Source organism: Belonocnema kinseyi, chromosome 8, assembly GCF_010883055.1.
Source record: "Belonocnema kinseyi isolate 2016_QV_RU_SX_M_011 chromosome 8, B_treatae_v1, whole genome shotgun sequence".
In the NCBI taxonomy this organism is placed as follows: Eukaryota; Metazoa; Arthropoda; class Insecta; order Hymenoptera; family Cynipidae; genus Belonocnema; species Belonocnema kinseyi.
The window spans coordinates 136,356,768-136,375,366 of record NC_046664.1 but is presented as its reverse complement, the minus strand read 5'-3'; the positions used below and the strand labels follow the sequence as shown (position 1 = coordinate 136,375,366).

The 18,599-nt window shown below is 36.9% G+C and overlaps 1 protein-coding gene across 4 annotated transcripts in view; it reads left to right on the top strand.

The window, feature by feature from the left end:
* LOC117177628 overlaps positions 1-18,599 on the top strand; it is a 164,459-nt gene that overhangs the window by 74,990 nt on the left and 70,870 nt on the right. The gene's annotated exons all lie outside the window — the stretch shown is intronic.

Here is an 18,599-nt window from a genome sequence, read left to right as displayed (position 1 = left end):
TCTCTTAATAATTTTCGAAAAAATCACTTGTTGTCAATAAAAAAGGCTTTTTATTGTTATGGTATTTCTTTAATCGATGTTTTCTCCAAAAGTATCAATTTTGTCAAAAAATTATATACCAATGAAAATATGCATCTCCGGGCGTGGACCAACTTTTGTTTCAAACTTTTTCCTGTAAAATCAATTTCAAGAAATTTCACCTGAGTTTCCGGCGTCTTCGAAGCCGCCTGGCCACACTTTTGCATCCAGGTAAGTGCCTGGCAATGCGCAGGTGCTACTTCTAATGTCAGCCCCTACATGTACACCAATTTTCAATCTTATCCGAGTCACGTAAGTTAACTGCCAAAAATTCGCACCTTTGACAGGTCGCCACAGGTGAACGCATCCACTCACACCTGCCAGGCACCCATTTTTACGTTCCTCATCATCAGACGAACATCTCATGTGAAAATTGGCCTTATCCGTATCACGCTCCCATTTACGTTGTCAGCCCACGGTATAAAACCAACTTGACCTTTAGTTTAGGACACTAAACGAGTGTACCAAAGGGTAATCTGATAGATTAAGTTTTTCAAATTTATCGTGTTCACAGTTTGACATACATACAGACACATTCGTAAAAACCTGTTTTTCGGATTTAGGAGGTCTCAAAACGTGGATATTTGAAAAAAACTGGGGGGGGGGGGGGTTCAAATTTTACACAAATATAATACCTTCTCTGATGAAAATGTTAAAAAAAAGATCGATATCTTTTCTTGACTTTTTTTCATGTGCGTTATTTCGCCAGAATTTTCGTTTTCGTGTGTTTTTGGGAATTTTGTAAATGCTATATCTCTGGTAAATTTAGTTTTTATGACAAAAAGTCATTAAGATAAATTGTTCGCCTTTTTGAATACTATAAATATCTGCACAGAACATTTTTGAAACTTGAAAAAATCTCCTTAAAAATATTCAAAATGCTCCAACTTTTTGAATTTCATAAAAAATAGCTAGCTAACGAATTTGACCTTTGGTTTCTGACACGCAGAGAGTGTGCCAAAGGCCAATCGAATAGATTATTTTTTTCAAAAGTTATCGTGCTCAGTCTGACATACATAAAGACATACATACATACAAACAGACACATTCGTAAAAACCTGTTTTTCGGATTCTGGGGGTCTCAAAACGAGGACATTTAACCAAAACCGGGGGACGGGGCGGTCAAATTGTTCACAAATCTAATACCTTCTCTGAAGAGAATGCAAAAATAAGGTACACTTATTCTTTTATACGTGCCAGAATTCGTATTTATGGGGTGAAATCACCCTTCAAAGTTTTCGAATAATTACTTTGAAAACGTAATTTCCAGTGAAATTAATCATTTAAAAGACAGTGTGAACCCTGTTTAGACTGAAATTATGTTATTAGATTGTAGTAAAATATATATTTTCTAACCTCATCCCCTTTAGAGAGGGCAAACTACCCTTAATTTAATATTGTATTTCCTCAAACATTTGTAACAGTTGCAGCCTAATGGTCACAGTGGAAAATTATCTTCAGGGCAGGAAACATTGTGATAATAGAAAACATCGCAGTCTATCGGTATAAGTAAAATTAATTATGGTGGTATACATAATTTTACAGACATTTATTTTATTCATGTCCCACAATATTTTTTAGAAAGCAAAATTTTTGTACGGAAGAGCTTCGCAGGGAAACCAGAGAGATGTTCAAACGTGTCAGTACTGGCAACACGAAGGAACTATGGACATCACTCAGACGATGAGGAATGAATATAGGAGTGCAATAGGTAAGGCAAAGCATGAAAGTTGGACCAACTTTGGCACAGACATCGAGAAAGGAGCAAAGCCGGTTAGACTAGATAAGCTGCTTTCTCGAAATCCGGATGCCATTCTCGACACTCTGAAATTTACTGGCGGGGGATACCCACAGTCTGGCGGGAATACCTTGGCTCACCTGATCAAGACACATTTTCATGACGAGATTGTTTGCCCAGCCAGGGTCAGGTGGGTCCTGAAAACCTTTAGTTCTTACAAGTCCCCTGGTCCGGATGGCATATATCCAGTCTTCTCACAGAGGGCTGGTGAGATCATCATAGGTCCGATTGTGAGACTTGCTAGAGCTGGGTCTGACATTGGTTTATGTTCCGACGGCTTGGAGGGGTGCGAGAGTAGTCTTTATTGCGAAAGCAGGCAGGATCAGTTATACTTCACCCAAATATTATATAAATAAACAACAACTTAAAATCAAAGGACGAGCCAAATATCTGGGAGTCATTCTGCATAAGAAGCTGTCATTGAACGAGCATCTGAAATCAAGTGCAAGAAGCTAGTAGCGACTCTTTGGCTCTTCAGGAGAGCCATAGGGAAAAGTTAGGGCTTGAAACCGAAGACCTTATGTGGATCTACACAGCGATCCTGCGACCCAAGCTAATCTATGCGGCATTGGTCTGGTGTAGCAGGGTCGAACTGTCTACTGCGAAGTCTCGACTGGAAAGGATCAGGGGACTCTTCAGAGAAGCATCACTGGCGCCTCAAAGTCGACACTCACGATGGCTCTGGGGCACTGATAGGTTTAGAGCCTCTCCATCTCACCATCAAGGCCATGGCTGCGAAAGCGGCCTGGAGATTAAATATTGTGAACGATAGCAGTATCTTGACAGTAGTGCGGATACCAATCAAAATCGCAAGGAGGCCTACAATGAGCATGCTGAGGGACAAAATGTCCACTCGTCGCTACACCTGCCCAGGGTTAGAGACAAGTGGTTTACAGATGGCTCCAGGAACAAGGATGCAGGAGCCGGTGTATATCTTAGAAGGAACGGAATGTGCTTCACAATTGCGATGGGGCCCTACTCCACAGTTCTACAACCTGAGATTATGGCCATGTTTCAGTGCGCCTATAAGGCAAAGGAGTATGGAAATAAAAGAAATATTTGTATGCGCTCAGGAAGCAGGGCTGCTACAATGGCCCTGAATGGAATAGCGACCACGTCGCTTCTAGTTTAGGAGTGCTTTGAGACACTGAATAAGGTAGCGACAAAAAACCGAGTCACTCTGCTTTGGATCCCTGGACACAGTGGCATCAAAGGCAATGAGATATCGAACAGGCTATCAAAACTAGCAGCAAAAGAAAATTTTACTGGACCCGAGCCAGTTGGCAGAATAGGCTAAAGCACTCTTGGGCTCAGAGCTAAACTCTCACCGGTCGAAGAAATTACCCAATCTCGGTAGGAATGAAGTCAAGGTCCTAACAGAAATATGTATAGGACATGAAAACCTCCGGCATCACATACATAATATAGGGCTTGAATGAAGTCCCCTCTGTCGTCTGTGCGGAAAGGATAATGAGACTTCTACTCATATCCTTTGCCACTGGCCTTCGATTATGTTTTATGGCTGATAAGGTTTATCAACTTTCAAACGAATATTCACGTTGGCTATGTAGATATTTTTATTTGGCCTATGCAGAATATGGATTTGTGTATCTTTCAATTTTTCCCCCGAACCGCAACAAAATTCCCGTCCTGGCGTGCAACTCTAAAAATATGGTAACGTGTGCAATTTCATTGCTAGTATATTGCATTTGCCTTATGGGTAATGTACACGGTAACTAAAAAAAAAATATCGTCTCTGAGTGCATCTCTAAAAAGAAATGTACACGCAAAAAAATTAGTTGGTACCTCAAGAAACTGTGAGCATACACAATTCAAACTTTTATCAGTGCCCACGGAAGATTGTTGTCTTCATTATTTATGGTCCTAAAAGAACAAAGAGGGAAATTTAGACCAGTAGTAGAAGGAACATTATTTAAACCCTAGACTAGAAAGTTGAAACAGGCGACTGCGAAAGTCACTTTACGCCGTAACCGTTATCGAAAGTATATGCATTCTATTTTATCTGCAGTTGTCTGCAGCCATTCTCCCTCTTATCGAACCTCATTTCGAAAATAAAGGTTAACTTGTCTCCACATTCGATCGTGAACGATCAATGTTTTCAGCGATAACTGTAGCGTGCTCGTCTCGCTATAGTTTTCAAAGCATAACTTAAACTTTTAAATTGTGTTGTGAATAACCTAGAAACTTTTATTATTAATTTATATTAGAAAGAGCAATTTTTCATGTATCCAATTCAGATTTTCGCCGAACTTTGACTAGAGCAGCTTGTAACCTCCCTATTGCGCTTGCGTTAGAGCAGAGCGAACAGAAAAATCATTAACTGCTTATAACCTCATCGATATCCCGTCTTAATTGGTAAACAGTGGACAATCAACGAAAATGTTGGTACTTTATTCTGTGAAGCTTATCGATGAAGTTGAAAACAATTTTTTTACTAATTGTAAGTACAGGGTGTCATTCTAACCTCTATCTGTCATTGCCTACGTATTTACAAACAATAACACCTTTGATGAGACGCAAGGAAGTTTCAGGCATCTCAAGTCAAATTTTCGATATATTTTTTATGAAAAACTATATGCGCAATTCGGGGCGAGGCAACAATTTCACTCGTGTGATATCTACCCTCGCTTTGCTCGGGCAGCTAACTTCGCACTCGTGCAATTGTCGCCTTTTGCCTCTTGTTGCGCAATATACTATTCTGTCTAATTTTGTATACCTCACTAATTAATTTTCAACACTTGAAATGCATCATGAAAATGAAACGTGCTTTGTGGGTAGTTTAATCCATTCGGTCAAGAATAGGGGTGGCTCATGGCGATAGACTGCAATGTTTTCTATTATTACAATGTTTTCTGCCTTGAAGATAATTTTCCATTACGAACATTGAACTGCAACTGTTACAAATGTATGAGGAAATACAAATTTAAATCGAGGGTAGTTTACACCCTTTAAATCTGAAACTGAGGGCAAAAAGATATAACGTCTGTCTAAACAATGTTTACACTTGGGTAACCTTCCTTGACAGAAATGAGAAGTATAATACAAGCGAAAAATGTTTGAAGGTTTTGGACGAGGATCTGAATGGTGACCTTGGCGTTGACCTTCAAGGTCATGTTAAAGTACAATTTTGGAGATAATTAAGGTCTATGGGATTGGATGAACTCTATTATTTATAATAACAGATCACTTTATAATAATATGAAAGTATAGTTTATTTGAATAATCAGTTAACATTTCCCGAAAGGATTTCAATAAGAAACAATAGTACGAGTTTAAAGAATCCGTAATCGACCGGAACGCAATCGCACGAGTAACGCTCTCATCGCTCGTCTTCGCTCAAAACGTTCGTTCGTCTCAGATTCTATCGATCAACTGACTCTGCTCGTCCTTCGTCCCTTTTACACGCTCTTTGACGCCGTTCACGCATGCGTAGAGCTTATACAAATAATCCTTGTTACCCACTTAGTGTTTTTATATCTTTTAATAAGAGATAAATTTAAATCCTTAACAGTTATTTCAAGGTCAACTTGTATTTTCCCTCTAATCTTTCTTCTTTAGTATTCAGCTCATCCTTTACCTTCTTAATCGACCACTTCATCATTTGAATCAACGAGTGTACTCCTGCCTTTTTTCATAGCTAACATTCCCCTTTTTCATTTTTTGTTTAAAGTCTTTTAATTTATCTACCCGCCAGAATCCCATTTTCGTGTTCTTTTTTCCCCCTGTTTCCTTTCTCCATCTGCCCCGCTTACGAACACCTCCTTTCAGTGTAGCTATGACTGGAAAGTGTTCGGACCCTATCTCATTCCTCACCTTTATGCTCCATATCATATGCCGCCTTTTTTCTTCAGCCAAGATGTAGTCTATTACTGTTGCTCTCTTCCCTATGTAAGTTATCTCCCCTTCCTTATCACCTTTCATATTGCCATTACATATAAACCATCCTGTTTCTCCTATCATGTCTAGTAACTTCATCCCCTCCCTGTCTGTCTCTCTATGTTTAGAATTCATTATATATGCCTCCTTTTCTTCGTCCCATATCATCCCCCCTCGTTTACTAGTCCATGCATTTAAGTCCCCTCCCACTAAACCCAATTCTTTCTTCTTTTCCTCCATTCACCTCTTTTTTACTCTCCAGCCATCGCTTTTTTACTTTACCAATTGTTTAAAGTTCTAATGTTTAGTCTTTATAAGATTTTCTGCGATTGAAAATTATTCAATTTATCGACATCGCCTATTTCAAAGCTATTTTCGGTTTCCTTATTATTTAAATGAATTTTTGAAGTCACGTGATTTCTCAGTTTGAGTGTGTGATGATAGCCTTGTCGCTTGAGAAAACCAGTGTGCGAGCAGCAGTGAATCGTGACAGATCGTTGTCCGATCTTTTCGGATCAGTAAAGTGATTAACTCAATAAAGACATTAAATCTTACATCTTACAAAAATGTCTATATAAACGAGTGAGTGATCTGAGTGGTTCTCAAAAAATGGTCTTAGTCTGCCCAGTATTCTATACTTGAAATTAAACTTGAACTATTCATTATTTCTAACGATTCTTCTCTGTTTATTCCTGATCTCGCAAAATTAAATATTATAAACATAAAAATTAAACAAATGGTCCTTGAGCCGGATAGAAGATCGTGAAAAAACATTCAAAAGTGTAAAATTAATACAGAAAAGACCAAAGTGAGAAATTTTATTAAGTGAAAGCACAGGAACTAGGTGGAAGATATGACGGCTCTAGGTCACATAGCAAGGATATAAGCTGGTGACAACATCCTCGCACGTACTGTAAGGCAGCCGTCCTCCAAACAGTCTGTGCTGTATTCTTTCATGCTGTCATTCTTCACTGGATCGGTCTTTCATTATTTTTCACCGGAAGGACGAAATAACAGGTTTGCCTGCTGATATTTGGATGATTGTCAACACATTTAATTTTAAATTTAATCGATTTCTAACCTTCTCCAGTGGTAAGATGACAACTTTAATTTACCCATAATGAGAGAGAGGCTCGTTCTGGCGAACAAAATAATAATTCAGACCGTAGTATTTCAGTGATGATTTATTGACATTTTATTAATAATTATGCTCTCGCACACTCAAATTTGCTCGCCTTGTCAGAGCACTTTAAAACTAAAGTAAATCAGTTATTTAGTTTGCAAATTAAGACTTTTCAATGTTAGCTGAATTATCAGCAACTTTCAATTTAAATTGCTCCTTTTGTTCAAATGGATCCATTATTCTCTGAGTTATCAGAGATTTCTCAGGCTATTATACGCACTGAAACAAATTTTAAGAAAATTAGAAAAGTCATCTAACAGTGGCTACTCTCAAATCACGGAGAGAACTTCTTGACCAACGCTGGAAGAGGTGTAAGACCCTGCATCTGGAAATTGAAGCTGGAACTACGTCGGCTGAGCGTGAGAAATTGAAATATTTCACAAAGTCTAAGTATCTTGCTATTGAAGATGCTTATCTCAATGCGCGAGTTTTTAATATAATCAATTGGTCTTGCTTACTCTTGAGACTAAGGTTAATGAAAGTTTAAATCAGTCTTCTTAAAGGGCGAAGCTGAAAGTTTTTTAAGACATGTTTCGATAGCTGCGGCTAACTTTACCTCCACTTGGGAGTCGCTAAAGACTAGATTTGACAACAAGAGAGCTTTAATCTCAACTCATTTACAAGCCTTTATCAATCTTCCTAATGTGTCGAATAATATTCTGGAAGAATTAAAAAACTTACGCGATAAACAAATGAGTCTTTGGCGGCTCTCAAAAATCTTAAACGCTTAACCCAACATTGGAGTGATTCACTTATTTTTATAATGGTTAATAATTTTGATATTGGTACTCTTAAGGAATGGGAGATTAATATTGGTTCTAGCACTGATTATCCTACTTATCACCTACTTGACTCATTTTTTGAAACTCGCATACGTATTTTGGAGGATATTAAAGCTTAAAAACCTAGTGCAAGTTCTCAAGAAAAGAGTAGGGCTTCAAAGCAATCGGGAGTTAGGAGCCACAATGCAACTTCTAGCTCAAAGTGTCTCCTTTGTAAGGATAATCACTCTTTATTTAAATGCAACCAATTCAAAGCTCTGTCTGTGGACATGCGTAGGGAAGTTGCTACAATTAATCATTATTGTTATAATTGTCTCCCGCTCGGATATCGACCTCATAATTGTGTTAGTAAATTAAAATGTTACAAGTGCGGTAGGAGACATAATTCCCTGTTGTATTCCGATGATTATAATTCAAATCCCACCTTACAACCAACTAACTCTGCATCGGTTACATCTCAATTGGCAGTTTCAGGTTCTCTCGCGTCACAATCAAATAATCCCGGCAATTCCACCGTGAAGGTGGGGGTGAATCATGTAGCGCTTAAAGAAGCAGACGATAAAGTTTCGTTTCATTTTCTGAATAATCATTCAAATTTGTCGCGCTCAACCTTACTCGCTACGGCTGTTATTTCCTTCCAAGCTGAAATCTTAATGTTGTTTTATTACCGAGAGAGCAATGAAAATATTAAGTCCACGCTTCAAAAAGGTTAAAGTAGTAGTATATGGGGTTGGAGGAGTTAATATTGATTCTTCAACAAAGTTAGCAGATTGTAATTTAATTCCTACAGAAAAGAGCAGTCATTAAGACCACATCCAAGCTTTAGTATTATTACACCTTACATCATATGCTCCTCCTGTAATAGCTAATGTGGGGAATGCAGATCAATTAAAAGAGTTAGGGTTAGCAGATCCAAATCCCTTTAGCTCCCATCAAGTTGATTTGATTTTAGGAGCTGATAAATATGGCTCATGTTTACTTCTTGGTCTCAAACAGAGTATTTTGGGTTCTGTTACTGCGCAAAGTACTGTTTTTGGTTGGATATTATCTGGGCCGGTTTCAGTCACAAATAAAATAGAAATTAACATTCCAGTTACAGTACATCAAGCTATTCCAGCAGAAGTCTTGCATAAAGACTCAACCATGTTCTGGGAGTTGGAGGAAGTACCCTTTAAAAATACTTTGACAGGTGACGAGATGTTTTGTGATGAGCACTTCGCCATGAATTACCAACGAACAAAAGACGGACGTTACATGATACGCTTACTTTTCAAAAACGGTCCTCCCATTAAAATAGGTGCATCTTTGGAGAGAGCTAAGATCGTTTTGAATAAAGTACTTCGTCGTTTATCAGATAAATCGGAATTATTGTTACAATACTCCAGTTCCTTATCAAAATATGAAAACCTTGGACACATGGAACTTCTTCAAGAGAAGGAATTGGATAGTTTTCCAAAAACTGTAAATTTGCCTCATCAACCTATCTTAAGAGAAAGTATGGAACTACTAAGTTGAGGGTTGTTTTCAACGCTTCCAGTTTCACTTCCAATAATTCTTCCGTGAATTCTCATCTTCACATCGGTCCCAAGATTCTCAATGATTTGGTTTCAATCATTATGAATTAGAGATCACATCACTTTGTTTATATGGCTGACATTGAAAAAATGTTTAGACAAATTCTAGTTGACCCTCGGGATTGCGGCTATCAAAGAATTGTCTCGATTTCTCCTGATAAAAGGCTCGACGCTTATAGACTTTTAACCGTTACTTACGGTACTGCCTGTGCTCCTTATTTGGCTAACAAAGTGGTTAAGCAGTTAGCTTATGACGATGGAAATAGATTTCCTTTAGCTCAAACTATATTACAAAATAATATTTACGTCGATGATGTTTTATTTGGTGCAGAGAGTCATATTGAGGTTAAACAGGCGTGAGCTCAAGTAACACTGTTATTAGAAGCTCGTGTTTTCCATTTGCGAAAATGGGCCGCAAATGAACCCGAACTATTTAAAGATTGTCCCTCGGGAGAACACGAACGTGCTATCGAATTTCCGTTAGCGGAGGATGTTCAGCTGAAGGTTCTAGGTTTATTTTGGGATCCTGAGTCTGATTAATTTCCTTTTAAAGTGATTTCTTCTTTAGTCGAAAATCCAACAAAACGGATTGTTCTTTCATTAATAGCTAAGTTATATGATCCTATGGGTTGGATAACTCCAGTTATGCAAGTGGCAAAAATTGTATTGCAAGAACTTTGGCTGCGTAAACTCGAATGGGACGACAGACTATCTGATGATCTTAAAATTCAATGGTTAAATTATCATGGTTCTCTGGAAAAATTAGAAGCACTTAAAGTCCCCAGATGGACACGACAACTGTACACAAACTCTGAATTCGAGCTTTATGGCGTTTCTGACGCTTTGTCAAAAGCTTATTAAGCTTCCGTTTACATTAGAATTCTTAGTGAAGATTTAAAGGAGGCTCATGTTGCCTACTAATGGCTAAATCGAAAGTAGCTCGTGTTAAATATGTATCAATTCCTCGTTTAGAGTTGTGTGAAGTTGCGTTGCTAACTAAGACACTTAAGTTTGTCATGGAAACTATGTCATTGGATAAAATACCTGTTTACTGTCATACTGATTCCGTAACAGTTATGGCTTGGCTAGGAAAACATCCTTCCAATTGGCTTGTGTTTGTTGCCAATAGAGTTTCCTTAATTTATGAGCTGATACCTCGCGCGAAATGGCGATACATTTCTACTTAAGATAATCCGGCTGAATGCGCTACACGCAATCAAATTTAGAACAGCGGCCACTAGATAGTCATGTTTTAAGTGTGATCAAAAGTGCACTCAACTTGATGCTTAAATTCTCCTCTTGGCCAAGATTTCTTCGCGTAACGGCCTATTGTAAAAGGTTTATTGATTCCTTTGTGTTGAAGCATTCAAAACTTAATAAGTCTAAACCTAAATTTTCAACTATTTGTCTTAATGCGATCGAAATCCAACAAGCTATTATATTTTGGATTTAATTTGTCCATGCAAATTCCTTTTCTAATGAGATAAAAGCTTTGAACGAAGAAGATAGGATAGGGACTTACCTGAATTGATTAACTCCACATTGTCCATTCACACATTCTGGTGTGGACTATGCAGGCCCATTTAATGTTCGCTTTGCTTTCGGTCATGGCAGAAAGAGTTACAAAACATACGTTGCGCTTTTCGTCTGTTGTTGTACGCGAGCTGTCCATTTATAATTCGTTTCTGATTATTCATCTGCCACTTTTCTCGCAGCAATTCAGCGATTTTCTTCAAGGCGAGGAAGATCTGTACACTTGTACAGTGATAATGGTACGACATTTCACGGTGCTGACCAGGAATTAAAAAATTGCCTTTTGAATCTTAGACTGGTTGCTAATTTGCATAATGAGTTCGCAATTCAAGATACGTCTTGACATTTCATACCTCCTTCCGTTCCTCATTCTGGGGGTTTATGGGAGGCTAGAGTTAAGAGTTTTAAACAGCATCTAAAAAGAATTGTAGGTGAACATACTCTTACATATGAAGATTTTTATACCCTTCTTAATCGTATAGAAGCTTGTCTCAATTCTTATCCTATTGCCCCTTTTTCAAATGATCCTGAAGACTTTTCCTATCTTACACCTGGAGATTTTCTGATTGGAGCCCCTTTAACCAGCATTCCAGAACCCTCATTGGAATTTACTTCCGAAAATTGTTTAAATCGATGGCAGTCAGTAAAACAAATTTCAGAGATTTACTGAAGAAGATGGGCTGTTGATTATTTACAGTCTTTACATAAACGCTACAAATCGTTCAATAAATAGCTAAATCTTGTGATCGGTGATATCGTTCTTGTGAAACATGATTCGTTACCGCCTTCTCGGTGGTTTTTAGGTCGTATAATTAAATGCTACAAGGGAAAGGACGATTTAGTACGTTTTATTCGCGTAAAAACTGCCAGTTCGGGATGCGAACGTCCGATTACTCAGATTTGTCTGTTACCAGTCCGAGCGAAAGAAATGAGCGAAATCTGAACAACTATTATTAATTAGATTTAAAAAATATATATTCTGTAAACTTAGTGGATTATGACGGGAGGCTAAGACTATTAAATTTTAGTTACATTTATACTGTTACTTTACGGCGGGCGGTATGTTTAAAGTTCTAATGTTTAGTCTTTATGAGATTTTCTGCGATTGAAAATTATTCAATTTATCGACATCGCCTATTTCAAAGCTATTTTCGGTTTCCTTATTATTTAAATGAATGTTTGAAGTCACGTGATTTCTCAGTTTGAGTGTGTGATGATAGCTTTGTCGCTTGAGAAAATCAGTGTGCGAGCAGCAGTGAATCGCGACAGATCGTTGCCCGTCCTTTCCGGATCAGTAAAGTGATTAACTCAATAAAGACGTTAAATATTACATCTTACAAAAATGTCTTTATAAACGAGTGAGTGATCTGAGTGGTTCTCGAAAAATGGTCTTAGTCTTCCAAAAAGTCTATACTTGAAATAAAACTTTAACTATTCATTCTTTCTAACGATTCTTCTCTGTCTATTCCTGATCTAGCAAAATTAAATATTATAAACATAAACATTAAACACCAATTATAATTCTTCTTACCATTGTTTCATCCTTTTCCTCAATGCCCCCATCTTTTCTCCCTTTTACTGCTAATTATTTTTTCACCCCTGAAACCACATCATAATCATATCCCACTTTTCTAACTACCCCTAAAATCCTTCATTCTTGTTCTTGAAACCTGACACATTCCAGAAAATTATTTTCACGTTTCTCTCTTCTCTTTTCTCTTCTTTCCTCTTAACTTCGTTTCCCCTTTGCCATTTGGAAACTCCTCTGTTTTATGTCTAGACTATTTTTCCTCCGCCTTTCCCCTGCCTTTCTCAAAAATTCTCCCTTTTTTTCTTAATTCTTCCAATTCTTCGTCCCTTCGCCATTCCTCCCCATTTATCCATAACCTGCCTCTCCCTATCCTCACCATATGGCCCTTTTTCCTATGTACTCAAGCCCTCTGCTCTATTTGCAACTATTTTTCCTACTTCTAACCTCAAGAACTTCGTACGGCGGGGTTGACTTTGTCAAGGCGGGGTTGATTTGGGGTGAAAATGGTATTATTGTGATTTTCGGCGAAAGTTGACGACAGAGAAAAAGCGTTTTATAGAAAACATATAGATTATAAAAAGATCTACAACTTTGATACCAGTGACTTTTTCACATAACCTCGAAATATACGAGAAAAATGCGAAAAAACGTGTTTTATATTTTTTTCTCGTTTTTTATTTCTAATTACCGCAAAAATATATTTTTTTTGACAAAACTCAATGAAAGTATACCTTTTTATGTCTTTAATATTCACGAATTTTTTTATATGGACAAAACAATTGGTTTCCGAGATAATCTATTGTTCCGGTCCGAAACACTTTTTTTACAAATTAAATTTGTCCTCTAGAAAATCTTCGCACAGAGTTCTTTCAGGTCTACATTTTTTTGTTTTGACATATACTTTTTGATGAAATAAAAAAATATATACAGTCGAACCTACATAATTCGAACACGTATAACTCTAATTCCTCTCTTAACTCGAACTCTTGTCCTGGTCCCTTGATATTACTATATTGACACATGTAAAAAAAACCTCTTATAACTCAAACTCGAACTTTTCGAATTCGAGATCATAATTTTACATAGGATTTAAACGTAAATAGAGTGCAGATAGTCTCTGGCTTTCCCCAAAAATAGTCTCTGGTGTTTTCCCAACGACTGTCGCCCCAATTTCATTGCCCTACCGGGCCTTCTTTAAGGTATGGCTTTACTCATACAAATCTCTGGAGCAACCCAGACGATTTTTGGGATTTCTCACAAACTGGCGCGTCACTTATATTGCGATGCTCAGGTGGGTGAAATTTTTATTGCATGTTGTGAAATGCTGACGAAATGCAGGGTTTCATTGCCAATCGCAGTCAACGTTCTTCTTAAAAGGAAATCGACAATCTGCAGAGGCAACAGTATCCATCGGTTTTCCGTTGAGTACGTGTCTAAATTCAGTTTTTCTAGTCTTATCTACTTTCCGTGTGTTTTTGCCAGTTACAAAGTGTCTATTCTGAGCCCATCAACTAAAAGAACTTTGAAAACTTTGACTTTAGCTAAAAAAGTTACTGTGTTCAGAGAAGTTCAAAAAGGGGCGAAGAAAAAGTCGGAAATTGCTGCTGATTTCGGAATTCGTAGGAATACTCTTTCCACTTATCTGAAAAACAAGGATAAAATTATTCAAGATTATTCGAGTTCTCAGACGAATCATAGTAGAAAAAGATGCCGAGGGGCAACGAACGAGGAATTAGGTGGATGTGTAACGAAGTGGTTTAAATAAGCTCGCGATAAGAAGATCCCCGTTAATGGCCCGATACTTCAGGCGAAAGCTTAAGAGTTCGCTAGCAGTTTGGATTGTTCTAACTTCAAGGCGAGTAATGGTTGGTTGCAGAAGTTCAAACATCGTCATTACATTATCGCGAAGAAAGTGTGTAGGGAAAAAGCAGCTGTCGATATGCAAGTAGCAGAAGAGTGGACCGAGAATCTCTTGGAGAAAATTAAAGGTGTCGACCCCAAGGACATCTTTAACGCTGACAAAACGGCTCTTTTTTATAAATGTTTGCCGAATAAAACGTTAGCTTTCAAGGGAGAAGATTGTAGCAGTGGCAAGCTAAGTAAACTTCGCATCACCGTTCTTGTTCGAGCTAATTATGATGGCACTGACAAGCTTCCGCTTCTAACGATTAGGAAATCTGCCAATCCCCGATGTTTTAAGAACGTTAAAACGAAGCCATGCGAGTATGAGTCTAACAATAAGGCATGGATGACTCGCGATATTTTTGAAAAGTGGCTCCTCAAGTTAGATAGCAAGTTTGACTGTTTGTCTGTTCTCCAGCCAATGGATCAGGGGATCATCAATTACTTCAAGAGCCACTATCGGTCCATTTTAGTGCGTGACGTCTTGAATAGAAATGCAATATCGAGCAAAATTCAGGTAAAAATCGAAGTTTTGCAAGCTTTAAGGATGTTTGAGGAAGCGTGGCGAGAAGTCAGTGCACAAACAATTAGAAATGGATTTGGAAAAGCAGGATTTCCTGTAGCAAGAGAGAACGTCGTCATCGTCGAAGAAAGCCTACTTGAAGAACCGAAGTTGGAAGAGGAGTACGTGAGGATCGACGAAGACGTAGCTATTTGCGGCAAGCTTACGGACTTCGAGATTTTAGAAAAGGTCAAGGCGAAAATGGCTACGCAGTTACATGCTGAAGAAGAAGAAGAATATCAAGAGCCACTTCCAGTAGTCCCAACCTCCAGTGAAGCTTTGGAATGTCTTGCAAAATTTAAAGTGTTTGCTGAATCACGCCTAGATGTGAATGAAGAAATTTTTGTAGCCATCAGCAAGCTTAATAAATTTGCAACGAAAGAGAAAGTTGCCAGTTTGAAGCAATCCAGCATCTCTGACTTCTTTACGAAAAAATAAAATTCCCCCGCCCCCTCTTCTCCCCACAATATAAACAATCGGTCCTTGTCAGGACCAACAATTATTCGAACGTTTGGTATGCTCATTTATGTAATGCCCCATTGCCAAATTTAATGCTCCACTCCGTAATTCGAACACCTCTATAACTCGAACTTATGTCTCGGTCCCTTGCACGTTTTAAACTAAGGAAAACTTACAATTACAGTCGAACCTCCAAAACTCGAACAGCAAGGGACCGAGACATAAGTTCGAGTTATAGAGGTGCTCGAGTTACGGAGTGGAGCATTAAATTTGGCAATGGTGCATTACATCAATGAGCATACCAAACGTTCGAATAATTGTTGGTCCTGAAAAGGACCGATTGTTTATATTGTGGGGAGAAGAGAGGGCGGGGGAATTTTATTTTTTCGTAAAGAAGTCAGAGATGCTGGATTGCTTCAAACTGGCAACTTTCTCTTTCGTTGCAAATTTATTAAGCTTGCTGATGGCTACAAAAATTTCTTCATTCACATATCCTGAAATTTCCATGTGGCTAATTGGTTACCTAAGGCTGAGATATACATAAATCTTACAAATGATAACCTCCTACTATTACAAAAAACGACCTTTAGATTGGCAAAAGCCACTTTTTCTAAAAGTAAACTGTAGATACTATTTATTTTGTTATTTCGATTGCTTATGAAATAAACAAATAGAATTACATATGTATCATTCCCCCCAATATCTGAAGTATCTTAAATGATTTAAAGGAATCAAAACTCGAAAAAATCGTTTATTTAAATATGCCGATACTACATTTTTTATAATCATTGCTCATTGTTAATATTTGATGAAAATAGTGATTGGAAATCTGTTTCACAACAATTTGAAGTAGTTTTAGTGAAAAATATTCTTTTCCACGCCAAAGTCCCAAAGATTTGAAATAATTTATTTGGTTTCTTTACAATATTAACACATGTTGTATTTTAACAAATGTCATTCAACCTATGTTATTTTTAAGAATATCTGCATCAATTCAGATGATGAAGGAAAATCCTAATTTGTAAAACCACAAATTACAAACATTTTCAGAAAAATTATTTATAAAAATTATAATGCCTAATGTCTAATAGACATTTTACTGTCGATCACTTTCACAATAATTTACAGTCTTTTCAGTTAAAAAAGAACTTTTATATTTACTTCTTTCAACTGTTTACAAAATCAACAATTATTTTACTTCTTAAAATATAATAAAACATTTATTAGTTTGAGGAATATCTACATCAATTCAGATGATAAAGTGACAACCCAAATAGAAAAAACCATAAATTCAAGAATTTTTCAAACAATTTTTCATAACAATTATGATTCTTGCATTTATAGCACAGAACAAATTTTCTCCAAAAAAATGAAAATATTTGGCAATTTTTTAATTGGCTTTCTTTGTAGTAATTAAATCATACAATAATCACATTAAGTCTTACCTCACTGAGTAAAAAATTAACAAAAAGTTTAAGAATCTGGAAAAAACCACAGTTTTTTAGCACTTACGTAGAAGATAGCTGTGAACAATAATCAATTGTTTACAGAAATATGTTTGTGACCTTGAATCATTTATTACTTTGGTGAGTAAAACGCTGGTAAAAAGCTAAAAATTTACGAAGAAATCGCAACCATCTAGAATTTTAAAAGCAGAAGGTACATAAAAGCAATGATAATTTGTTTAAATAATTATTTGGACTAAATGCAATTCAATAATTAATCACTTTAAGTGAAAAGAAAATAATGTTTGAAAAGTGCAGGAAAACTGCAACTTTCTGGCATCATTTAGTCTGAATATTATTAACAAAAATAATAAATTGTGCGAAAATTCTTTATCTCACTCTCATTGAGAATCTGACACATGGTGTAAAAAGATTTAAAAGCTACTGTTTTGTATCATTATTCTAAGAGAATATAATTAACGATAATAATTAATTGTTTCAACAATTATGTTTCTTAAAATAGATTAAGTATGAATTCACTGTTATTGAAAATTAGACAAAAAGTGTAATATTGTTTAATAAACCGCGATTTACAAACTCCATTTTCAGAGAGAAAGTTGCTAAGGGACCATTCATTGTTTGCGTAAGGGTCCCAAGGAGGAGGGGGAGGGGGTAAAAATATCTGCATGACCTTATCTCGGTGGGAGAGGGGTAAAAGTCCTTCTTACATAATATCTTGCATTGCCGAGAGCTAAACCTTCGGTGAACCTCAAGGTTGCTGGTTACACGACATTTCACCGGAAGACAAAATGTCCGTAATACAGCAATATCTAAGGAATCAAGAATCGCACAAAAAATTAAAGAGCAGTTTCAAAAGCGACACGGAAAAAAAATTCTTAAGGCGAACGAGTGAATCGAGAATATATTGAAGTCAAAGAAAGTCTCCGCTTAGATTAGATAAAACGTTTAGTTAGAAGAGTTAAACATTTAGTTACTTTATGTAAATTGTTCTCGTAAATCAGTAATTTGGACACAATTGCTGAGTTGGAGAGTTTATTATTTTTGACAGATTATGTATAATTTTATTATCTTTAGAGCAGAAAAACAATTTGGTTGTTATAGAAATATTTTAACTTACACTAGCCAATCTTTCGTCTGGTATCGCGAAAATGAATTTCCCTGAAATTCGTATAATGTATTTGGAGGTCAAGTTTGTTGTTTTTATCGCGTTTCTTGATATTTCAATATAGCTATCGCCTACAATCGAAAAAATGGTAAATTATTATTACCGCATCATAAACTCTATTAAATATTAACATGCGCGCACATTTTAAGTGGTAAACAACGTTTAATTGTCCAAAGTAAATCTGAACTGTCACTGCTCCCGATTAGACCTTCGCCATTTTATTTCGCTGCTACCACAATGTACAGGCACTGTTCCGATAATTCCTTCAGACGCCTATACTTACAATCCCTATTAAAGCTATACTTATCAGGGGTTTGACTATAGGATATCCCTGGTATATAGAAAACGGTCAAGGATATTCATTTAAGCTGATCCAGGAATCTTTCTTAATTCCTTCGTTCGTTTTCAGCTAAATGTTTAGCCATAATAAGGAATAATATCCCTGGCACAGCTCAATTTTTTTTACCGTGTACCAAAAATCCTTTTTTAACGACATTTAGGCATGAAGGAAAACTAGGTAAAATCTTAAGTAACGGGGAGGGGGAGTCCAAGAAATATGATGTGTCCTTACATGGGTTAGGGGGTGCGGGATCAAAATGGATCAAATATTCCTTACGTAAATAATGAATGGCCCCTAAAAACAATAATAAATATTTTACAACATTTATG